At 46.7% G+C, this 25,593-nt stretch overlaps 1 long non-coding RNA gene across 1 annotated transcript in view; it reads right to left on the bottom strand.

Annotated features, from left to right (window-relative positions):
• Positions 1–1,123: 1,123 nt before the first annotated feature.
• The window catches only part of LOC137629006 (uncharacterized), a 69,635-nt gene continuing 45,165 nt past the window's right edge, over positions 1,124–25,593 (bottom strand). The window contains exons 2-3 of the long non-coding RNA XR_011041425.1: positions 15,426–15,514; positions 1,124–2,644 (exon numbers count right to left, since the gene is read on the bottom strand). This is a non-coding gene — a long non-coding RNA (uncharacterized lncRNA). The remainder of the gene's footprint in view (positions 2,645–15,425; positions 15,515–25,593) is intronic.

Here is a 25,593-nt window from a genome sequence, read left to right as displayed (position 1 = left end):
TCTCCTGCCACCAGGAGGCAGACCAATTCTTACATTCCTCATATATAATACATGTAAGAAGTACACAAAGAATATGGATTCATAGCCAACTTGCTCAGAAGGTTCCGTACCGCTGGCTGGAAATTCTTGGGAAAGACCGCATACTGCAACCTAACTCTTTGAAAGTAGGAATAAAAAATTAAACAAGCCAAGTTTAAAACATCAAGCATCAGTCTGTATGACTTAGCAGGTGAAGTCAAAGTGGTTACTCTGTGAGCCAGCAGGGGGCCGGGCTTCTACCTCTACACGCCAGTTATTACCGACACTTTGTTGTAAATATTAAAAGCCAAGTTTCCCACTTTGCTGAAATCATACTCTTATTAAAGGATGAGAGTTTGTATACATGTAGGAACAACTGCCATTTCCAAAAGCTATATACCTTGTATAAGTATTTCTCTGAATAAAAGAGCAAGACTAAATGAGAGATTCTAAGTGCCAAGTAAAAAAAAAAAAAAAAAAAGACTGAAATGGAAAAGGCACTGTTAAAAATGAAAGTGAATACAACTATTTGTGAAATATAAGGGTATACTTCAGACTAATCAATGAATATTTCTAAATGTTTTGAATAGTAACCCTGATGGACTTTGTGATAGACTCTTTGTGAAATGACTATATATAGCTGTTTTCTAATTGTAGCACCATGTCTCCACACAAAATTCATTCCCTGTCCCTCAGATATCCCTGTCCCTCAGATATCCTGTTCAACTCATGGTGAATATACAGTTCTCTTGCTTGCAGATGGTGAAGTCCTTTGAGTCCAACTTCATCTTAATTGAAGAATAAAAATTATTCCATTCCAGCCACCAACAAAGTCTAATCTGAAATTACATTAATAAGTTACTTTTTCAATAATTGAGGAGATATGTGAATTAGCAGATATTCATTTATGGTATACCTGTCAAAATACATGTAATAACCAACATACTGTAATGCACTTGAGAAATTCTGAACACTTTTTCCAGACATTAAAAAATAATATTGCTTAAATATCAAATCCTAACACCAAAGAAATCTCCCTGGATAATTTTCTTATTGTTAAATTTCCATGAATAATACAATTAAAGGATCTAATAGATACCATAGTGGGTTTGAATAGAAGTAAACATCATCCTCCAAGTACCATATCCTCAAGGATGTTGGCAATTATGGCTCACCATTCCTCTCTCTTTCCGGGTCTACGCAGCAACCGATCTGCACATATTCTTTCTCCACTCACTCTCACCAATCCATCCATATATTTTGTCTAGGTCTTTCTCTCGACCCCTTTCAATCGATTTTATCAGTAAGACAGATATGTTCTAATTTGTCTTCCCGCAAGGTAACCCACAAACTGCATTTGCCTATCTCTCACTGAAGCTAAAAACTCGCTTCTAACTCACCCTCTCTCCAATACCTCCTCATTAGTTTACCTCTCAGTCATTTATATTTTCAGCATTCTTATCCAAAATAACATTTCTGTAGCCTGTAATCTCTCCTTGTCGGTTTTCCTCAAGGTCCTAGTTTTACAGCCATATAACAGTACAAACTAAACAGAACATTTCACAAACCTCCTTTAGATTCATAGATATTTTAGAGTTGGTGACTAATTTCTTGATTTTGCCAAATGAATCTTTTGCCAATGATATTCTCTTCTTGATCTCTTGAATTTTCTATCACTTGTGACAGTGCATCCTAAATAATTAAAGCTATCGTTTTTTTTTACTGTTTCAATTGATTCTTATATCTATTCTTGCAGGATTTCAGCTTTGGTGATAACAAAGACTTTTGTTTTCTTTATGTTTACTGACAAACCTCTTTCTCTGCTTGCTTGGCTTAAAGTGCTGATTAAAGCTTGAAGTTTATCCTTGTAGTCTGCAACAAGCGCTGTATTGTCAGCATATCTGATATCATCAATAATGACTCTTCCAACCTTAATTTCTTCCATATATCTTAGATCTCTCATTATCATTTCATTACTGTATATAAATTGAAGACATCATGTGATAACACAGTCCTATCTTACATGTCTCTAGATGTGCGAGTTTCAGAATTATAATTTTCTACTTTCACTGATGTCTCTCTATTCCAAAATAAATTCCTTATCAATCTCAGATCTTTCCCATTGATATTTCTGTTCCAGTATCCTCATAAAGTCTATATGTCTAACCAGATTAAATACTTTTACACATTTAACAAAACAAACAGAGATCCCTTTTCACTTGTATTGTTCTCTTCTTCAACATTCTCAAAATAAAAATTGCATTTCTTGTCCTTTACTTCTTATAACACCATATCGTTCATTGTCAATCTCTGGGAGAGTCTTATTTCTTATTCTATTCAAGACAATTCTTAATGTTGTTATTGTGACCAGACTCATGATACTGATAGTATGTTGTTTATTGCACTCAAGTAAATATATGGCCCCAAACTGACTGAGTAGATGAGGAGAATATTATACATCTATAGAAGAAATAGACTAGGAGCTTAGAAAGAGAGTTGGATATTTGGAGAGCATAATTAGCTTTTGATATAGCTTTGTGAAAAGGGCAGACCAATTTGTAACATACAGTACAGGAGTGGGATCATTGAATACCAGATATATTTGTTGCTTTGTAGGGAAGTCCACCTGAAAGAGATTAATAACAGTAAAGCTCTGACTTGGAAAAGTAAAAGCAGACTATACAGAATGGTCGTGATGGATGGCAGATTAAAGATCAGCACAAGTAATAATGTGAGGGCAGAGTCAGAGATGGATACTGAGTGTTGAAATTTATATTCAAGAAGTGTTTGAAAATACAAGATAGCAAGAGGATGTGTTAAAAATGGTGGACAAATAACGATTATTGACTAATATAAGGTGAGACAGTCTTGGGAGCAAATTAACTGGAAAGAAACCTCTAAATATGACAAATTCGGAGATAATTTGTATTTTTCCTAACGAACAAACGTTTGGCTATTTATTAAGGGTTATTACTTTTAGCGAAGCTGAAAGGACGAGCCATTAAAATTTTAGCGAGGGTTAACTACCCATTCCAATAGTTAGTGGGGGTGGGGGGGGGGGGTAGCTTGCTACTGCTCCTGCTCACACACCGGTGATTTAGGTCACTTTGCTTAGAGATAGGACTGGCAAGTAAGTTTGTATAAATAGCTAAAGGTTTGTATCGTTAGGAAAAATACAATTTATCTCCGGATTTGTCATTTGTTCTATAACTGGAGTACAAACTTATGCTATTTATTAGGGGTGATTTTCCCATTAGGAGGGTGGACGTCCCTACCAACCTGGCTTTTGGCTTTACCCGGGGACTCCTTATTTTGAATAGGTTTGTACAAAAAATAAGGAGTCCCTCCACCTCAAAGCTGAGCGATAGCCCTTAATCGCTGAGACTGAGAGGAGGTTTTCCTCCCTGAGGTACAAAAGGAAGTCCGCCACTAAAGGAAGAGAGGGATCGAGTGGACACACGCCTCGCCCTCTACACTAAGCTGCAAAACCTCTACATCTTGCTTGGTAGAGTTTTGTGGAAGACTGGCGCAGGTGCCTGGACATATGCTTAGCCACTCTCTCTGAAAAGCCTCTGCGTCTGAAGAGTGACTGGACAGCCTCCAGGCGTGAAGCTTCAGTAAGGGAATTCTCCTGTGGGGGACACCAATGTGTGGCTGCATCAGCAGAAGGGGTTCTAGAGGAAGAAACTTTGGAACCTGAACTAGAAGGGAAAGAAGGTCTGTGTACCATTCTCTGCTTGGCCATGCCGGAGCTATTAGGGTTAGATTGCAGTTGCGGGAGGTCCTGGGTTTGTTGATCACCGTTCTTAGCAGGCAAAAGGGTGGAAAGGCATATGCGTCCAGGTTGTCCCAAGAATGTTGAAGGGCGTTCTGGAACGCTACCTGATGATCTGGAACTGGAGAACCGTAGTACAGAAGCTTCGCATTCAGAGAAGTGGCGAACAGGTCTATTGTGGGGAAACCCCACAAAGCTATTACTGCCTTCGCTACTCGAAGATCCAAAGACCATTCGCCACTGAACACTTGGTGATGCCTGCTTAGTTGATCTGCCACGTTTCTCCGACCCGGAATACACCTGGGTGTGAGAGAAATGTCGTGACCTTCCACCCACTGGCAAATCTGTACTGCTAGAAGACGGAGGTCTCTTGCCAGAGTACCCCCTTGCTTGTTGATATATGAGACGGTCATGGAGTTGTCGCTCATCAGCACCACCCCTCGTCCTTGTAGATCTTCTACAAAGTATTTTAGGCCTTTCCAGGCTGCTAACAATTCCAGGTGATTTATATGGAGAGTTTGCTCTATCGGAGATCAGACTCCTGATGCTAACTTCGGGCCTAGGTGGGAACACCAGCCTCGTAGGGACGCGCCCAAAAAGTGTTTTAACTTCGGATTGGGGCTTTGGAGAGGAATGCCCTTCTGGGTATTCTCTCTGGCTGACCACCACTGAAAATCTTGTATCACAAGAGTTGGAACCTCCACTGGCAAGAATGGGGAATCGTTCTTTTGAGATCAATAGGTCTTTAGATGCCAATGGAGACTTCGCATTCTTGATCTTCCACCTGAAACTATTTTTTCCAGGAGGAAAGATGGCCCAGAAGACTGCCACAAAATGGCTGGAGGCGGCAGCGGAGACAACAGTTGGACGATAGATTGTTCCAGTCTCAGAAGTCTGTCTTCCGAAGGGAACACTCTCCCTATCTGGGTGTTGATGGACATCCCCAGATAGTTTCTGACTTGAGTCGGAATCAAGCAAGACTTCTCTATGTTTACAAGAATCCCCAGATCCTTGCAAAGTTCGAGAAGCCTCCTCAGATGATCCAGAGCTTGTTCCCTGGACGAGGCCAGGAGTAGCCAATCGTCCAGATACCTTAGCAGGCGTATCCCGTGCTTGTGTGCCCAGGAGGATACGAGTTCGAAAACCCTTGTAAACACCTGTGGGGCGGTCGAGAGACTGAAGCATAGTACTTTGAATTCGAAGCTTCGACCCTGAACCACAAAGCGCAGGAATTTCCGAACCGAGCGATAGATTGGTACTTGAAAATACGCGTCTTTCAAGTCCACAGATGCCATAAAGTCTCCTGGACGCACAGCTTGGATCACGGAGGCTGCTGTCTCCATTTTGAATGGAGTCTGCTTTACAAACTGATTAAAGGTTGAGATCATTTACTGGTCTCCAACCTACTGAGGCTTTCTCTACCAGAAAGAGGCTACTGAAAAACCCCAGGGAGGTGTTGGGGACCTGTTGGATGGCGCCCTTCAGAGGCATGCTCTGGATTTCCTAAGCTAGGGCCTGCTGTTTTCCTCGATCCCGAGAGACCTGGGAGGATGAGATCGGAGGAGGAATTAGGAGGAGGAGGAGAGCCTATGAAGGGGATGTGGTACCCACAACGAAGCACCTTGATGGTCCATTGCATGGCCCCCATAGCTTTCCACCTCCTCCAACTCCTCCGCAGGCAACCCCTACACACTGGAAGTGGCGTACCCGACTTTCCTCTGCCCATAGGTTTGGCTACATAGGAGGGGCGGCTGAAGCTCTTAGCTGGAAGTGGAGCCGCGATTGTGGCCTTAGGTTGTGGAGTTGGCTGCTGCTGCATTGTGCGAAAGGAAGTAGCCTTTTGCATCGCGGTGTCCTGTGTCTCTTCCCTCCAAGTATCTAAAGTAGAGGAAACTGCTTGCTTAGAAAAGAGAAGAGGTTGTAGAAGGTCTGAGTTTCTCAATCTGATCTCTCGGCCTTACCGATGCTCCAATGAAGTCTGGAAAGTATTGATTCCATCCTTTTGAGAACCCAATTGCCCCACATGGTGGCTGTTGTAGCAGTTAGGAAGTCCATTGTCTTGGCCCCAGCAGCCAGGACTTCCTATAGGGACTTCATGGAGTCTTGGTTTGACAGGTCCTCGTAGCTCGCGATGTAGCCGACGGTACCAGACCAAGTGTCAAACCAAGATATTGCCTCCATAAGGGACACTGAAGCCGCTTCCATTGCCGAGGCTTCTGTGGCTGAGAAAGAGACTGGAAGAGTAGAGAGTCTCTCCGAGGAGCAGCCAGGTGTGAGCCTCGCCGTGAGGGGATCCAAGGTCAGAGGAGAAGGGTTGGCGTCTCTGACCTTGTAAAAGCGCTTTTGCCTCAAAAATGGAAATTGCATAAGTTTATGGGATCCCTGAGAGTTCAGGGAACCCGTTTCTCCCGAGACCGTCTGCGAGACCTTTCTCAGAAGGCCTGCAGTGTGAACAGACCAGGGAAGTTCAATTCTGTCCTTAGGGTTCAGTGGAGGACGACATAGCCTATCTAAGGCTGGAGCGTCAAGAGGTGGAGGAGACAGATGCAAATTGCCGAGGCCTGAGATATTAATAACACACAGTTCTTAGAGCCCTTAAATAGGAGGACTCCAAGTCCTTCGACAGCGGCTCTTCCGAGGAATCCTCAGGCTGTGCTAGTTCCTCGCGTGTTATTACAGGTGAAGTGGAGACGCGAGTAGCAGACAAACATTTTGCCTTACCCCTTGCATCTTTCTTATTCGAAAGGGGAAGAGTGATAGAAGACGGAGTGTCTGGAGGTGATGGCGAAGTAGGAGACCATGTTACTGTTGTTGCAGGGGAAGGCTGAGCGCTGAATAATAGCGCCGCGAGCGCCTGACCTTGCGTGGATGTAGACGGTCTAGGAGAAGGCGACCGAATTATCGGAACTGACCTAGTAGAATTTGTAGAGATTCCTCTCTTGGGAAAGGTCTGAAGGACGAGGTGGAAGAGGCCGAATTGATTGGCGATCTGGCCTTTTCCCTCTGCTCTCAACTGAAGAGAAGAAGGGTTGAACCCCTGCGTCTTCTTCTGAGGTTTTCGGAAGGCTCGTAATCCCTAACTCATTAGGAAGCAAGGGAACCGGGTGCGAGATTGTCCTGTCTGAAACACGAGGGCGAGGAGATTGACCACGCGAGTGTATGACTGGAGACGTGCGAGATTGAGAAGTTGAAGGGCGAGAGCGATTTTTCTCCGATGATAAGGAGCGAAAGCGAGGAAAAGCGCTCTTTCTGACTTGCCTAGAGCAATCGGAGACCCTCAAACTAATATATGAAGGAGAAGGTTCGAGATTAGGACGCGCTTTGCCCTTCGAGAGCTTACATGATCCATCATGAGAAGAAGACAACAGCGAGGCAGAACGATGACAAGAGGCAGCAACCTTCTTAGGTTTGTGCCGAGAGCGCTTATAGTCTCGAGGTGAGACGTCTCGTGAAGTGACAGAAGGCGAGGAAGAACGAGAACGATAATGTCTCTTCCTATATCGCCTGTCTCTCTGGCGAGAACGTCTAGGCGAAGGAAAGCCAGCTCTCCTTTTCCTCTTTTCTCTCTCCCTCCTAGCCTCCGAGGAGGAGGAGGAGGAGGAGGAGGAGGAGGAGGAGGAGGAGGAGGAGGAGGAGGAGGAGGAGGAGGTACTGCGATGTTTGCACTTGCGATGCTGTGATATTGTAGAAGTGCAAACTGTATGAGAAAACATTACAGTATGTTTCCATATATGTATATACAAGGAGTCCTCGGGTTACGACGGTCCCGACTTACGCTGTTTCGAGGTTACGAACGCGCCCCATAAAAATGTAAAAAACAATATTAAGTGTCGTTCCGTCTTACATCGTTAACGTCGTAAGCGATGTAAACAATTACGAACTAGTTTCTAGCGTGCAGCGGATGACTAAGCTTTGTTGTGGTTGTAGGCGAGGAAGACGGCGTCAGTCCCGTCACTCAGTTTCAGTGATACACCATTTTGGTTGTGTATGCCTGTTCTCTCTCTCTCACGCGTTTGATCGTTTTTTTTTAACTTTTTGCCCTTCGTTAGTGCTCCAAAACATAAAGCAGATTCTTCTGATGGTAGTGCATCAAAATAACAAATTTGGAAATAATTTGTATTTTTCCTAACATACAAACATGAAGCTATTTTATTAATAATAGGGTATTACTTTCGGCGCAGCTGAAAGACGAGCCATGATAATTTTAGTGAGGGATAACTACCCCATCCACTAGTTAGCGGGTGGGGGGTGGGGTAGACTGGCTACCCCGCTCACTCACACCTCTCGGCTGAGTAACCACTTTGCTTTATGGCAGGACTTCTCGGAGGACAGGGTGGCGGGCCAATTTGTATAAATAGCTTCAGGTTTGTATGTTAGGAAAAATACAAATTATTTCCAAATTTGTTATTTGTACCGACACAGATACAAACCTTCGCTATTTATAATAAGGTGACTTACTCTTAGGAGGGAGGAAGTCCTCACCAACTGGCCTTGGTTATGACCCAGGGTCCTCTCTATTTCGATCTGTGATCAATAATAGAAGGGACCCTACCCTCGCTAAAATCAGTGCCAATGAGGTAATGCACTGATAGCGGCCTGCAGAAGGTTGTGTGGGAGTGGAACTAACAGTATGGCTTGTCTTTAACATAGGAACTCGAGTACAGAACCTATTGTTCTTAAAGACTTACCCAATACCCTCCCTCTAAAAGGTATTGGGGACGTAAAAAAGTATTCTTCTATACTTAGGAGGCACAAGGGAAATGGGTCTTACCTGCAGCGAAGTGAGGTCAGCTATGCTGAGGCTTGCGGGGCTGTTTTCCCCAGAGGGGAGAAGGTGAAAGGAAGAAAGGAGCCAGACATTCTTACTCATTCACCCCAGACTAATCCGGGTAGCCTCAGCCCTCAGCCCTCTGCTACTTGTCCATCAATGAGCCTAAGGTGTTTAGACCATTTGTTGTGCGATCACCACAGGACCAATGGAAAAGGTCTCCATGTTCTTGTGGGTTACGTCTTTGCAGGCAGTGGGCCGTAAAGGTCGATTGACGCTTCCACATGCCCACTTAAAGTATCTGCACCACAGAGTAGTTTCTTGAACGCCAGGGACGTAGCAACGCCAGTGACGTTATGAGCTCTGGGTCTTAGGATGGAGGAGAGTCTAGATTAAGAGTAACCTCAATTGCCTTCTGATCCCAGAGGGGAAGGAAATCCTTGAGGTCCTCCTCTTGACCTTCCCCGTGCTGGTCAACAATGACACACGGGGGCGAGCTGGTATCGTTCTTTTAAGGTAACCCCAAAGACTCCTCACTGGGTAAAACCCCAGTTGATGGGTTTCCGGTTACCGAACGAAGACTCTTTATTCGAAATGGGCTGCACCTAGGGTACAGCACACTCGGACTTGAGTCTTGGCAATCCACTCAGGGATGCCGCTGAGGATTACTTCTCCCTGTCTCCTAGGGTAGGAGACATCAGAGGTTGGATCGTACAACACACTAACTCTCTCGGTCAAAAGCCCAAGTGAGGAGAAAGGGCGTCTACCGTGTAAGGAAGCGATCTGCTGCTGGGCCTGCGGTTCGTAGAGAGGGGCCTTCAGAGACTGAAGGACCCGAACCGCGTTCCTAGGAGGAGGTTGAGATCCGACGAGGGACAAGAGAATCCCTTTCCACGACATCAGTCACAAAGGACCGAACACTTCTCGCCTGGAAGACCGGATCGAACACTTCTCGCCTGGAAGACCAACGCTGAAAAGTGTCTGAGGTGCCTAGACATCTTTTCCGTAACCTGTTGAGAAAGGCCTCTATGAGAGGGGTGGTTTAGGATCGTCCCAGGTGAGAAGTCGAAGCAAAGCTACGGCTTAGGAAAGTGTTCGCATGTGGCTGCTTGGAAGATCGTGTCGTGGAGGAAGATCCCTCGGAACTCCGTCAGGAGATGTAGGAGGTCCGGGAACCATTCTGCGGGTTGCCACAGCAAAGCTATTGGAGCTCCGTCAGGGACTGCAGAAGGTCTGGGAACCATTCTGCAGGATGCCATAGCGAAGCTATTGGAGTCATTGATAAGATCCTGCTTATCCTGACTTGGCTGAGGACTTTTTCACCAGTCCCAATGGGGGGAAAAACCAAGGCACACCTCTAGGCCACCCCACCAATCTTGGAATACATCTTGTTTGAGGTCCTGAGGAACGGTCGAGTGGGAGCCTGAAGATCAGGGCCGCTGCGAGCATAACCACAGTCGGGGACCCCACAAAGTTAAGACTTTGTTGGATACAAGATGATTCCAAGACACTAGCCCACTATCTGGGTGGTTTTGCAAGCACATTCCTGGTATCGAGCAGATGGGGGCAACTAGTTGTCCTCTGTCCATCTAAGGCTTCGTACTGCTAGATGGTTCTCTAAGAGAGGTGAATGCTAGTACCTTTCTGAATTGGACCAACCGACGAGGATGGAATGGTATGGCATACACTTCCCCTCTCTCTTTTGATGCATTATAGAGAGCATCAGGACCAGAGGGAAGACGAGAACACAGGCCTCTTTGCAGAAGCTCTCGTCTGCCACCCATCATCCGCGGATTGTCCAGCGGTGAGGGGGGGGAGGGCATAACAATAAACACACCTCGAGATGATGTCGAGACGTGTAACCAATTGCATGTTCTTGCAACGAAGGGGAACAGCCTGTTCTCCCTCCAACTGCCACTAATCCAGTGTGGTTGGCTGAATAAGACCGATACCAAACGGTAAACCAGTTAATCAGTACAGCTTATGATATAATAGTGAATCTCCATAGAGATCGCTTTCCGGACAAGAGACTGTACGGTAATCACCGAACGCATCCAACCAAACCCAAGAGGGGATTGAGACATATCTTCAATCTATTGTTGGGTGGGTAAAGAGCATAAGTGTACTACTGAGTAGTAACACCGAACTGTGCGCATGACAAGTATACATGCGTAGTTCGATTTAAAAGTCGTGTCCGGAACTCAGTTGGAGAACGTTGGAAACGTTCGTAACGGAGGTTTCTCCTTCTTAGGACAGAAACGTTCGTACTTCTCCGTCTGCGATCGGTAAACTAGCATTTATATTAAATGTCCCTACTAGGGAACAGAAATTCTTCTGAGAAGTTTTCAGCCAAAGCCTTTGTAGGAGACGAAGACTTCCGATCGGGAGAAAGGAAAAAATGCCTATAAGGAGACAGAACGTAAATGCCGTTTGTCTGGCTACAGAAAAGTAGCGAAGTAAATACTGAATAACCTGGTTTCAGTAAGGGATATAAATATACAACTTCATGGAACGGAGTTCTAATTGGAAGATGTACATAGCCCTTATTGGCAGAAAGATCGCTTGCATGCATATAGTGTACATGTACTTGTCCATTTGCGCTAGCGCATGCGTATTCTCTGCATCCAGGAAAACGTTTGCAACGAATCCGGTTGTGGGAATAATGTACTGTATGTGCGACGAATCGCAACATTATTGCCGAAAGAATTTTGATCGTTGACTAACTGTAATATTTTCTTGAATGAGAGCGAACATGTTCTCAAACAAAAATATACAGTTATAGAGGCGATCATTTCCCCTTTGGTTTACCCCTCCTCTTTATATGACGGGCTAGCCAGTGTTCATTACACAGAAACGGATGTCTGTTTACCCGTGGGTGGGGTTTGAAACGTTTGTAACATATCGTTCTTTTAACGTCAGCTAACAATGTTCCTTCGGGACTAATTGTTTGAAACAATAACCCTGTGAGGAAAAAGAAAGTCTTGGAAGACTATCGTGTAAAAAGGCAAGTCGTTATACCCAAGGTACAATGACGGGGGAGGCTGCCTCCATCAAACAGTAGAACCGAGTTTAAGACCATAACCTTGCGGTTTTGTCTTGGCTAGAGTGCATGCTCCGGGAAGGCTTACGGCCTTCATGAAGTTTTAACATCCATTGAAGTTTTTTAAAAACTTCTCAGGAACGAGTCTCCTGAAAAAGGGTGAAGTCTCGTATGTGGGGGTTTGCTTCAAGAAGGCCAGACATAATTGCCATCGACCGCTTACCTAAAGAGGTTGCCATAGAACGCTTCCTCGATAATGAGAAAACTACCGTCTAATTCAGGCTAGGCCTGCCAGGGGAAATGAACTGCAATGTAAAGCATTTTCATTCCCCGCTCATTTCCATCTGCTAACCCAACCACTCGAAGTGGGAAGGTGAAGGAAAGATGACGGTGGTTCGTTCGACAACGAAAGGATCGGTGCTGGCGAAAACAGGCTAGCTGATATAGTAATCAGCTGGGAGTGTAGAGTGGCGTATCAAGTCACACCTTTGGAAGACCCATCCCGTAGAGGGGGGGGGGGGTCGACCATAGAGTTTTCAGAAAACTCTGGAGCGCGGAAAGAGAGAGATTCGGATGAGAACCTAGGGGTTCAGAATCTATTTGTGAATTCCTTTCTCACGATCTTAAGGGATGTTGTGCCGAGAACCCACGGGAACTCTGTCGTTGATTCCTGATGGAATTTCCAGGAATTGTGTTAAGTGACTAGGACCCAAGGAACTGTGTCATAGTTACCTGTAGAGATTCGTAAACCCTTAGGCAGCAGGCATCCCTCTGTTATCAGAAAAAAACTCTTGATGATGATGGGCACGCGCGGGACGAGAGTTCGAAAACTCTGTCATGAGAGAAAACCTCTTGTGCACTCATGAACACTTCGTGCAACGAGTCCGAAAAACTCTGTCATAAGAGTTGTTCGCGCACTTCAACTGATTGCGTGCGCGCCAAGTTGGTAGTATGTGCGCGCCATTATGGTCGTGCGCTCTAATCTGATCGTGTGCGCCACATCGTTCGTGAGCACCAATTTGGTCCCGCGCGACACATTGGTCGTGCACGCCAATTTGGTCATGCATCCCAAACCGGTCGTGCGCGCCCGATCGTCCGTGCGCGGAAAAGGTTGGTCGTGCGCGCCAATTTGGTCATGCACGCCAAACTGGTCGTGCGCGCAAGAGCTCTCAGTGTGGCGAGAGTACTCACTACTACGTTCACCCAAAGGTTCACGATAGCCTGTGTTGTGTAAGTGTGAACGGTCAACACAACAAGAGCCCGCAAACTCTGTCATATAAGTATGGCTATGGTCACGAGAACCCAAAGGTTCAGCGTGAACTGCGTTGTGAGACCCCAGAGGGTCAGCGCAAATGAGAAACTGAAGCTTCCCTGACACTAACCACTGAAGTGTTGGAGTGACTAAAGTTACGAGAGCCCAAGGGTTCTGCGTAACTAATGTTACGAGACCCCGGAGGGTCAGCGTAACGAGAAACTGAAGTTTCCCTGTCCCAAACCACCGAAGTGTCAGTGACTAAAGTTACGAGAGCCCAAGGGTTCAACGTAACTAAAGTTACGAGACCCCGAAGGGTCAGCGTAACGAAAAACCGCAGTTTCCCTGTCACAACACACCGGAGTGTTAAGTGACTAAAGTTACGAGAGCCCAAGGGTTCAGCGTAACTAATGTTACGAGACCCTGAAGGGTCAGCGCAACGAGAAACCGAAGTTTCCCTGTCACAAAACACCGAAGTGTCAGAGTGACTAAGTTACGAGAGCCCAAGGGTTCAGCGTAACTAATGTTACGAGACCCCGAAGGGTCAGCGCAACGAGAAACCAAAGTTTCCCTGTCACAAAACGCCGAAGTGTCAGAGTGACTAAAGTTACGAGAGCCCAACTGTTCTGCATAACTAATGTTACGGGACCCCGAAGGATCAGCGTAACGAGGAATCAAGGTTCCTCTGTCACGAGACCCTGAAAGGTCGGCGTGATTGATGGCACACGTTCCCGAAGGCTCAATGTACATCGTTACGAGAGCCCGAAGGTTCAGCGTAACTGAAACCCGAAGGTTTCGAGCGGAGTCCCGAAGGACTCCTACTGTCATGAGAACCATCAGGATCAACATGACGAGAGCCCGAAGGCTCAAACGATCACGCCAGCCCAAAAGGGTGATCGAACGAGACCCCGAAGGATCAAGGAGAACCAGCAGGTTTAAGATAACACCTCCGCACAAGAGGTTTGTTCTCCCGAAGGAGAAAGTCGCTTAAGAGAAGGCTCTCGCTCCGCCCCTGAAGGAGAACCATAAGCGTAGGGATAACCTGCTTCGGAGAAAGCTCTGCCACCGCCACTGGTAGATCAGCAAGCTCCTACAAGTTATTTCTCGCAAACGAGAGGGAAGTTCTCCCGAAGGAGATCGCCTAAGACAAGCTTCTCCCAGCTCTATGGGAATAAAGCGTAGGCGTAAAATATCTCTCTCACGAACGAGGGAGAAGTCCTCCCGAAGGAGGACATCGCCAAAGACAAGCTTTCTCCCAGCTCTATGGGAAAAAAGTGTAGTCTTAATAATCTCTCTCTCGCGAACGGAGTGAAGTCCTCCCGAAGAAGGACATCGCCTAAAACAAGCTTTCTCACAGCTCTATGGGAAAAAAGCGTAGGCGTAAGAAACTCTCTCCCGCGAACGAGAGAGAAATCCTCCCGAAGGAGGACATCGCCTAAGGCAAGCTTTCTCACAGCTTTATGGGAAAAAAGCGTAGGCGTAAAAAATCTCTCGCGAACGAGAGAGAAGTCCTCCAGCAAGAGGAAATAGCCCAAGTAAAGCTTTCTCCCAGCTCTATGGGAAAAAAGCATAGGCGTAAAAAAAATCATTCTCTCTCTCTCTCTCACTCTCGCGAGAGAGAGAGAGGGAAGTTCCCCTCGAAGGAAGAACAAGTTGAAGGTTGACAGCGAATGCTACCTCGTAATGAGGGCAGCTCACGAGCTACAACATGTGTACTACGTCGCTGTTACCTGTGAAAAAAAAGAAAGTTGTTATCAATTACAATTCATGCTCCGTTGCACAATATACAGTATTCAGGGAATAAATCACCTTCCTTGTAAGATAATTCCTCGAAAGGGGGCTGAACTGTTAAAACTTTAATTCTGTAATGAAACAAACACACGGCAGCGTTGAGAACCTGCCGAAGGACAACAACCTTATGACGGAGGCAGTTGGATACGATGTCAACAGCACTAAAGTTACACGTATCTAACAACGTATAATTTCATTTATACATATATACTCTCATATATATGTAAGATGAATGAAAACACAAGAAAACCAAAAATAAAAAAAACGAAAAACATCAAGGCCAGTCTTTGCGGGAGAAAAGGGCAGCATGTCCGTCCTCTACCGAGCCAAAAAGTAAAGTGGTTACTCAGCCGAGAGGTGTGAGTGAGCGGGGTAGCCAGTCTACCCCACCCCCCACCCGCTAACTAGCGGATGGGGTAGTTATCCCTCACTAAAATTATCATGGCTTGTCTTTCAGCTGCACCGAAAGTAATACCCTATTATAAATAGCGAAAATTCGTATCTGTGTCGGAACAAATAAAGAAAGGCCATCACTATGGAAGTGAAATTAGACATTATTAAGCGATCTAAAAACAGTGAAACGCCAACGAACATTGGCCGGTCGCTTGGCCTTAGTCGTTCGACTATGGCTACCATTCGTAAGGATAAAGAGCACATCATTGAACAAGTGAAAGGATCTGCTCCTATGAAAGCAACAGTGAATACCTTACTCTGAACTGTCTGCACTGATGAATCAACCAACAAAAATATACTCACAGCCTCGCATTGAAACAATACATACCCCTCCTACCCAGTAAGATTCAGAAATATAAAATTCCTTTTCTTTGTGCATCAGATCTGAATTATTTTGAGCAGTCAACCATGTTCAATCTGAAATTAAATTAAAGAGTTACTATTATAAAAGTTCAAAAGAGAATAGAGTGCAATATGATATTTTCATAATAAAATAAATTTTTGAATATACTTACCCGCTGGTTATATAAAAGAGCTGAAGTCCCTGACGCCAGGGCAGAAAATTCAAATCTCGCGCTATCGAAGATACGCCAGGTGTACCAACCGCACCCTAGCGGTAGAACAGGTGGAACTACACACCAACTCCAGTTCTTCCATGCCTCATAGCCATACCATAGGTAGTCTCTAGAGGGGAGGAGGGAGGGTGTTAAATTTATATAACCAGCGGGTAAGTATATTCAAAAATTTATTTTATTATGAAAATATCATTTTTAAATATAAAACTTACCCGCTGGTTATATAAAAGAGCTGATTGACACCCCTTGGTGGCGGGTCAGAGACAGCTACATACAGAAAATTCACTTAAGGGTTACATACAATAAACTTAAGCAGTTCTCACCTGATAAGGAAGCTGACAGCAATGATACTCTGCCTCATTTCGTCCGCTATCCTTAAGAGATCCAGTAATCCACTCGGGCTGAAAATCTCTAGGAGCTGTCAAACGGTACAAACACCTATAACATGACAGGACCTCAACCAATACCCTTGTTCCGGGTGCACTCAAGGAACAAATTGACCACCTAGCCAAATCAAAGATTGCGGAAGACTGACGCCCAATCTCCACAAACAACCATAAAAAACGAGTTCCAAGAGATAGAAAAGGGTATTAGGAAAAAAGGGAACGTAGTGGTAGATCATTCACCTACTATCGCATTAGCAGCTATAAAAGGACCCAACGTAAAAAGGTCCTCATAGCGAGTCTGAACATTCTTCAAATAATGGGATGCAAAAACAGACTTACTTCTCCAAAATGTTGTATCCATCAGACTTAGCAGAGAACGGTTCTGTTTAAAGGCCACTGAAGTCGCTACCGCTCTGACTTCATGTGTCTTGACTTTGAGGAGCCTCTGATCCGACTCATCACACTGAGCATGAGCTTCTCGAATCAACAATCTAACGAAAAAAGACAAGGCATTCTTGGACATGGGCATCGAGGGTTTCCGAACTGCACACCACAGAGCGTCTGAGTTACCTCTCAGATTCTTAGTTCTGTCCACATAACACCGTAGAGCTCTAACTGGACAGAGAACCCTTTCCAATTCATCGCCAGCCAAATCCGAAAGGTTAGAAATCTCGAAGGATTTGGGCCATGGTCGAGAAGGGTTTTCGTTCTTGGCCAGAAACCCCAGTTGCAAAGAACAAATGGCTTTCCCATTCCGAAAACCAATGTTCTTGCTTAAAGCGTGAACTTCACTAACTCTTTTCGCAGTGGCGAGGGTAACTAGAAAAAGGGTTTTCAAGGTTAAGTCCTTAAATGAAGCCGAGTGTAAAGGCTCAAATCTGTCACTCATGAGAAATTTAAGGACAACATCCAAATTCCAGGCGATGGGAGCCGTTTGAATCATCTCGGTCGTATCAAAAGACCTAAGTAAATCTCGTAGATCCTTATTATCAGAAAGGTCTAGGTTCCTGTGTCGAAAAACCGTCGCCAACATACTCCTGTAACCTTTAATAGTTGATGACGAGAAGTTATGCTTAGTTTTAAGGTCCAAGAAAAAATCTGCTATTTGGGAAAGCGATGTACTGGAAGAGGAAATCGCGTTAGTTCTACACCATTCCCTGAACAACTCCCACTTGGACTGATACACCTTGATGGTTGAAGACCTTCTTGCCCTTGCAATTGCCTTGGCTGCCTTCTTCGAAAATCCTCTAGCTCTAGCGAGTTTTTCGATAGTCTGAAGGCAGTCAGACGTAGAGCTCGGAGGTTTTGATGATTTCGGGCCAAGTGAGGTTGTCTGAGAAGATCGGGTCTCATGGGAAGGCTTCTCGGGACATCCACCATCCATTCCAGTACCTCTGGAAACCAGCTCCTTGACGGCCAGAACGGAGCTATCAGTGTCATTCTGGTCTCCTCGTGTGAAACGAACTTCTGAATCACTTTGTAAAGGATCTTGAACGGAGGAAAGGCATAAACCTCCATGTGTGACCAGTTCATCAGAAAAGCGTCTATGTGAAAAGCTTCGGGATCTGGAACCGGAGAGCAGTAACACTCTAGTCGTTTGGTCTTCGCGGTGGCAAAGAGATCCACGAGAGGTCGACCCCATAACCGCCACAGACTTGCAGATGTCCGGGTGCAGAATCCATTCTGTGGAGAGAACCTGACCTTTCCTGCTGAGTCTGTCTGCGCTCACATTGTTGACTCCCTGGATGAACCGCGTCAAAAGAGTCACCTTCCTTTCCTCCGCCCAGATGAGGAGCAGTCTTGCAATCTCGAACAGAGGCCAAGAGTGGGTCCCGCCTTGTTTCGCAATATAGGCCAGAGCTGTCGTGCTGTCCGAATTGACTTGGACTACCTTGCCCCTGATCTGCTTTTCGAAGCCGATGAGAGCCAGATGAATAGCTAAAAGCTCTTTTTGATTGATGTGGAGAGAGGTTTGCTTCACCGTCCAAGTCCCCGAAAGTTCCTGCTTCTCTAGAGTGGCTCCCCATCCCGAGTTGGAGGCGTCGCAACACAACACGAGGTTTGGGTTCCTCTGAAGTAAAGACAAGCCTTCTTTCAGTCTGGGCTCGTTGTTCCACCATTGAAGATGAGACTTGATGGAAGTCGAGATGGGAATGCAATCCCTGTCGAGGCTGTCCCCTTTCTTCCAATGGCGGTTGAGATGAAACTGAAAAGGACGCAAGAACAACTTCCCCAGGGTCACGAACTTCTCTAACGACGAGAGAGTCCCCAGAAGGCTCATCCAATCTCTGACGGAGCAAAGATCTCTCTTCAGGAACGTTTGTACTTTTAGGAGGGCTGCTTGGATTCTCACCGACGACGGAAAAGCCCGAAAACTCCGACTGTGAATCTCCATCCCCAAATAAATAATCTCCTGGGATGGAATGAGTTGTGATTTTTTCGAGCTCACCAGGAGACCCAGTTCTCTGGAGAGATCCAAAGTCATCTTGAGGTCCTTCAAACAACAATCGGCTGAGGAGGCTCTTATCAGCCAATCGTCCAGATACAGAGAGGCCCTGATTCCCCTCGAATGCAGCATGCTTGCCACGTTCAGCATGATCTTGGTGAACAATAGAGGAGCCGTGCAAAGTCCGAAACAAAGAGCCCTGAACTGGAAGACCTTGTTTCCGTCCATGAACCTCAGATAACGTCTGCAGCTGGGATGAATCGGAAGGTGGAAATAGGCATCCTGAAGATCTAAAGAGACCATCCAATCGTCCTTCCTCACAGCTGCCAGAACTGTTTTCTGAGTCTCCATGGTGAACGTCGAGTTTTGGACGTAACCATTGAGCACACTTACGTCCAGAACCGGTCTCCACCCCCCGGAACTCTTGGGTACTAGAAAAAGGCGGTTGTAAAACCCTGGAGACGTAACATCTTGCACTTCCTCTATTGCTCGTTTCTCTAATAAAAGAGACATCTGTAGAAGCATGGCTTGTTTCTTGGGACCCTCTCTGTATTTGGGCGAAAGATCCACTGGATCTGTGACTAAAGGAGGATTGGTCAGGAAGGGGATCTTGTAGCCTTCCTTTAACACCTGGACGGACCAGGGGTCCGCTCCATTCCTCTCCCAAGCCTCCCAAAAGTGAGTCAACCTGGCCCCCACTGCTGTCTGAAGGAGAGGGCAGTCAGACTTTACCTCGGCCGGACTTGCCCCCTCTGCCTCTAGGTTTCCTTCCTTCTGGTTTAAAAGAGCCTCTCCCAGAGGGCTTCCCACGAAAGGACTGAGGACGAAACCCAGAAGAAGATTCCTTAGGTTTTCGAGAGGAGAATGACGGAGGCAAAACTTTCCTAGTCGAATGAGTAACTAAGTCATGTGTGGCCTTCTGAGTGAGAGCAGTAGCTACCTCGCCCACTAATTCCTGAGGAAATAAAGAATTAGACAAAGGTGCGAAAAGAAGGCCTGTCTTCTGATAGGGAGACACTCCTGCGGAGAGGAAGGAGCACATCGTGGCCCTTTTCTTGAGAATTCCAGCTGTAAACAAGGCAGCAAGTTCGTTGGAGCCATCTCTCACACCTTTGTCCAAGCAGGACATCAAATGAACCAAACCACTAGTGTCCGTTTCCGTCATATCAGAGACCCTCTTACTCAAAGCCCCCAAAGCCCAGTCCAAAAAATTAAAAACTTCGAAGGCCCTGAAAAGACCTTTAAGCAAATGGTCGAACTCTGGAATGGACCACCAAATCTTCGTCTTCCTTAAGGCAAGACGACGAGAAGCATCTACCAAACTTGAAAAATCCCCTTGTGCAGAAGAAGGAAAACTCAAGCCCAACACTTCACCAGTCTCATACCACACACTAGATTTAGAGGCTAACCTAGCGGGAGGAAAGGCAAAGGCCGTCTTGCCAAAAGCTTTCTTGGAGTCCAACCAAGAACCCATTAACTTCAAGGCCCGCTTAGAAGATCGAGAAAGAACCATCTTGGTGTAAACTGGAACCTTAGTAGCTTTACCTAAGATGAATTCAGAAGGCGGAGAACGAGGGGCCACAGGGGTAAAAGAATCCGGGAAAATTCCAGTCAAAATAAGCATAAACTTGCGAAGGTCCACAGCATGCTGATAATGCTTCTCCTCCTCATTCTCAGAGACTTCCTCAATAGGATTATCCTCATCCGACTTTTCCTCTGGTTCGTCTTCTGGCAGTGCAGCAACAGCTGCAGCCTGAACCGAAGGAACAACGTCTGGATGGGACTGCCTGTCAAGGCCAACATCTGAGTCAATTTGGTGGGGAGAAGTAGAAGTAGATTGATGCGAAACACGGACATGTAGACGATCATCCTCAACCAACAACTGCTTAGACCGCTTAGAATTCAACTGTTGTTGAACAGAAGAACGCTTGAAATCAGAAGGTAACTGTTGAAGATCGCCGCGAGGTCGCGTAAAGTCCGAGGACTGTTGCTGCGAGCGATCAAAGGAGTCAGGATGTCGCCGCTGTAAACCAATGTTTTGACGCGCCGCGTCCAAAAGTTGTTGCCGCGGGCGATCCACTACTTCAAATTGTTGCCGCGTCTCGTCCACTTGTCGACGCCGACGCTCTTCCCCGCGACCAGAAAACGCAAACTGGTCAACCAAAACTCTCTGACGCGACTCATCAAAATCAACCTGGCGTTGAACACTGTGAATGGGAGACCGCCTAAGTGATAACTCGTCAAGGCCATATACCATCGAACGTTTGTGCGATAACTGGTCTGACATCGAACGCCCAGACACAACGCCAACACCTGGTTGATAAGAATCCATCAACGACGAGAGTTGTTCCTTCATAGACAAAAGCGCAGTCCATTTCGGATCAACAGAACTCCTAGAAGGAAGATTCGCACTAATGTCACCACGCATTTCAGGGGAAGAAAGCCAATCCGATGGAAGAGGAGGTGCATGAATAGTTACAAGGTCCGAATCGGAAGGAATCATATCCGCACGAACACGGTGATCCGAACGTTTGGCCGGAGTGCAAGCGCTGGGAGAACGGAAACGTTCCGGTGAACCCCACGAACTACATCCTGGCCGCACAGGCGATTCCCGACGCTGTGAATCAACATGGGAGCGTTTAAGCGGTCTCGACGCTCGCCGCCAGATCTCACTCCCCGACCCTTCATCGGAAGACGGGGATAACGTATGAACCTCCCCTTTCCTACGATGAGGGTGAACGACCTGAGCCACGGCAACAGGAACGTTCGAGGGGACGTCTGCACGATTGATGATGCTTCTCGTTCCCTTAAGCCGTTCGACATTACTTCTCCCATGGGTTCGAGAGCTCGAAAGAGGTCTAAGGCTAGGTGAACGACAAGATCGTGCCGACGCACCCTCCGCAACACTAAACACATTATCAACACTTGTCACAACACCGAGAGAGTCACGATTCTTCGGTACCACATCAGACACTCGAGTCGACGCACCTTCCGCAACACTAACCACATTATCAACACTTGTCACAACACCGAGAGAGTCACGATTCTTCGGTACCACATCAGACACTGAAACACTTTCCACAGTTCCGATAGGATCACGGTTTTTCAATACCTTTAACTCTGAAAAGATAGTATTTCTATCGGCTGCTAAGGACTCAACTTTCTCACCAAGAGACAAAATAGCAGTAAACATGTCCTTCATAGTAGGTTCCTGATCTACCACCACAGGGGAAGGAACAGGATTAGGAACAGGTAAATTAGGTAAGGTTCTATCCACAGATCGGGAAGAACTACGCCTAAGTCTATCTCTCTCTAATCTCCTAACATAACGATCGTAAGTACCAAAATCATCATTAGTTAAGGAAAGACACTCATTACACCTATCATCTAATGAACAAAATTTACCCCTACATTTTACACAAATAGAATGAGGATCAATAGATCCATTAGGAAGTCGTGTACGACAACCCTCACTAACACACCTACGCTGAGCAGGGGAGGAGTCGGCCATTTTAAAGTTAACGTGAGAGACCGACAAGCAAAAAGTAAGGGAAAAAACAATAAAGAAAATCTCAAACAAAAAGATTTCAAGATAAGAACCAAGGAAAATTAATCAACGATAGCTTAAACTCAAAAAAGAACGTTGTACATCACCAAACAACTTCCCAAGAGAGTAAAAACACGAGAGCGAACTTCTGTATGTCAGTCAGCTATGACGGCAGAGAGAAGAACTGGAGTTGGTGTGTAGTTCCACCTGTTCTACCGCTAGGGTGCGGTTGGTACACCTGGCGTATCTTCGATAGCGCGAGATTTGAATTTTCTGCCCTGGCGTCAGGGACTTCAGCTCTTTTATATAACCAGCGGGTAAGTTTTATATTTAAAAATACATATGTTAAATAACTGACCAAAATATGACAAATTCGGAGATAATTTGTATTTTTCCTAACCATACAAACCTTAGCTATTTACATAGGGTATTGCTTTCGGCGTAGCTGAAATGGCGAGCCATTGGATTTTAAACGAGGGTTAACTACCCCTGCGCTAGTTAGCAGGGGTAGGGGAGGGGTAGCTAGCTACCCCTCCCCCCTCACACACTGGTGAACTGATTCACTTCGCTTAGAGGTAGGACTTGACTTGGGGGACAGGGCTGGTGGGCAAATATGTGTAAATAGCTAAGGTTTGTATGGTTAGGAAAAATACAAATTATCTCCGAATTTGTCATTTGTTCCGTAACTGAAATACAAACCACGCTATTTACATAGGGTGACTTACCCCTTAGGAAGGGTGGAAAGTCCCCAGCCATACTGGCTTTGGCTTTACCAGGGGACTCAGAATCCGAGTGAGCAGCACTTCGAGAAAAAGAGTCCCTGCACCTCGCAAGTTCCTTGCTCTGCAAGGAGTGTGCGGCCTACATAAGCTTGTGTGTGGAGGGAAGAAGCGTGACTTGTCCTAGGCAGTCGACCTGAAGACCTTTAGATGGAATTCTGGACTAGGACTTTCCCAATACCACCTCGTCAGGGTATGGGGGACGCGACAGTATCATTTTAATACTAGGAACACAAGGAAGCATGGTTTACCTGCAGAGGTTTGAGGTCAGCTATGCAGAGAACCTAGGATGCTGATTTCCCCAAGAGAGGGGAGGATGAAGAGAGAAGTAAGGGCCAGACATACCTCTTTCAATCATGCAGTCTGACAACGGGTAACAATGCCCCCAACCTTCTGCTACCTGTCCATTAAGGAGCCTGAGGTTAGACCAGCTGTTGTGTAGCCACCACAGGCCGATAGAAAAACGTATCGAGGCTCCTGTGGGTCACGTCCTGCAGGTAGTGAGCTGTGAAGGTCGTCCGACACTTCCAGACTCCAGTTTGTAGCACCTGCGTCACAGAGTAGTCTTCTTAGAGACGTTGCGATGCCTCTGACATCGAGTGCTCTAAGGCTACATGACGGAGGAGGGTCTGGATTCAGGGCGAGATGGATGGTCCTAGAATCCAGGCTGCAAAGGTATTCCTGGTGACCCTCCTCTTCGTCCTTCCTGTGCTCCCCAACAGGGCTGCACGTGAGGACGAACTGCAGCTGTTCCTTAAGATAACACCTCCGACTCCTTGCTGGGCATAGCAGGAGAAGGCCTGGGTCATCTGTTACAGAACGGAGACTCGAAATCCTGAAGGAGACGAACCGAAGGTTTGGGACTCCAAGATCTTGAGTCTAGAAACCGACTCAGGGACGAACCCGAACGTTACCTCTCCCTATCCTCTTGAATGGGCGAAGTCGTACGAGAGACCATGAAGTACGCTGATACGCTTGGCCGAAACAGGAGCAAGCCGGAGCACCGTCTTCTAAGTCAGGTGCCTGTCCAATGACTAGTGTACTGGTTCACAGGGAGAAGCCTTAAGATCCCTAAGAACCCGAGCCATGTACCATGGAGGAGGTCTCACTTCCGACTGGGTGCAGGTAAGTTCGTAGCTTCGTATGAGCGAAGAAAGATCCAGCGAGGAGGAATTGTCTAACCTTAGAGCCTGAAGGCCAGGCTTGAGGCTGAGCGATAGGCTTTACCGCCGAGAGCAAAAGGCGCAATTCCTCCCGCAGATGGACAATAACTCCGCTAACGCTGAAATAGTGGCATCGAGGGGAGAGATACCTCTCCCACGACACCAACCACAGAGGACTCTACACCTCGCCTGGTGGACCCCTGCGGATGACTTCGCAGGTGTCAAGACATCCGCTCCGCGACCTGTCGCGGAACGCCTCTCTCAGTGAGGAGATGCTGGATGGACTCCAGGCATGGAGCCGAAGCGGAGCTACGGCTTGTGGTAGATGTAGTGGGTTGGTTGCTATAGCTCTTGTCATGGGGAAAACTCTCTCGGGAGTTCCATCAAGGGATGCAGAAGGTTCGAAAACCACTCTGCCTGATGCCGTAGCGGAGCTATCAGAGTCACCGACAGGTTGACCGAAAGTCTGGTCTTGTAGAGCCCCCTTTCCCCACAGACCCAACGGTGGCAAGGCGTAGACGTTGATGTTGTCCCACCGATGTGGGAAGACATCTCGGCAGGGTGCCTTGGGGTCCGGAGCTGAGGAGAAGTACAGCGACCGCTTGAAATTCAAGGTCGTCGCGAACAGGACCACAAGGTCCGAGCTTGCTGGCTACTGGGGGTTCCATAGACCACTTGGTACTCTCTACCTGCGATGCCCTGTTCCGACTGTCGGAGAGCACATTCCTTGTCCGGAATGAAGCGAGCCGATAGAAGTATTGAGCGGATTTCGGCTCATCTCAGTATCTCTACTGTAGGATGGGAGACTGTTATGAAAAAGTACCTCCCCGCTTGATGAAAGGCAACTACCGTGGTGTTGTTGCTCACGGAGTGACTCACCGGGGCCTGTTGGGACTGTTGACGGCCAGAATATGGCCTTCATCCCTAGCCAATTGATGTGGAGGTACCCTTCTAGCTCTGGCCATAGGCTTGAGATCCTTTGGTTCAGAACGTGCCCCCCCCCCACCCCCTCCTTTTTGACGCGTCCAAGGACAGCATCAAATACGGAGGAGGGACGAGAAGATCCACTCTTTAGCAAAAGCTTCGTAGGTCAACCACCACTGCAGGATCCCTCGTTCGGCAGGTCCCATAGGACCAGAATGTCTGGGGAATCGTGGTCTTGATTCCACCGGGACTTGAGTCGCCACAGCAGGAGACTCATTCCGAGGCGAGTGTTAGGGACTAGAGGGGTCAGGGAGGAAGGTGACCTAGGAGGCGTAACCAGAAAAGAAAAGGGCTGGAGACTCTCCTCGCCTGAGGAAAGGTTCTCCTACTCTCCTCCGCCTTGCTATCCTGTCATCTGAAGGGAAGGCTTAACGGAGATTGGAGACCAAAATTAAGCCTAGATATGATATTTTAATTATAAAATAAATTTTTGAATATACTTACCCGGTGAATATATAATAGCTGAGCCTCCGGCGGCTCGACAGAAAAACACACAAAAAATCGCGAGCGATCGCTATGAAGGTTGCGGGTGTGCCCACTAGCGCCAACTATCGGCCAGATACCGCATATACATGTAAACAGACCCAATTTTTCTCATCCCGCTGGGTCTCTATCG

Source organism: Palaemon carinicauda, chromosome 37, assembly GCF_036898095.1.
Source record: "Palaemon carinicauda isolate YSFRI2023 chromosome 37, ASM3689809v2, whole genome shotgun sequence".
Taxonomy (NCBI): Eukaryota; Metazoa; Arthropoda; class Malacostraca; order Decapoda; family Palaemonidae; genus Palaemon; species Palaemon carinicauda.
This window is presented reverse-complemented; position numbering and strand designations above follow the sequence as displayed.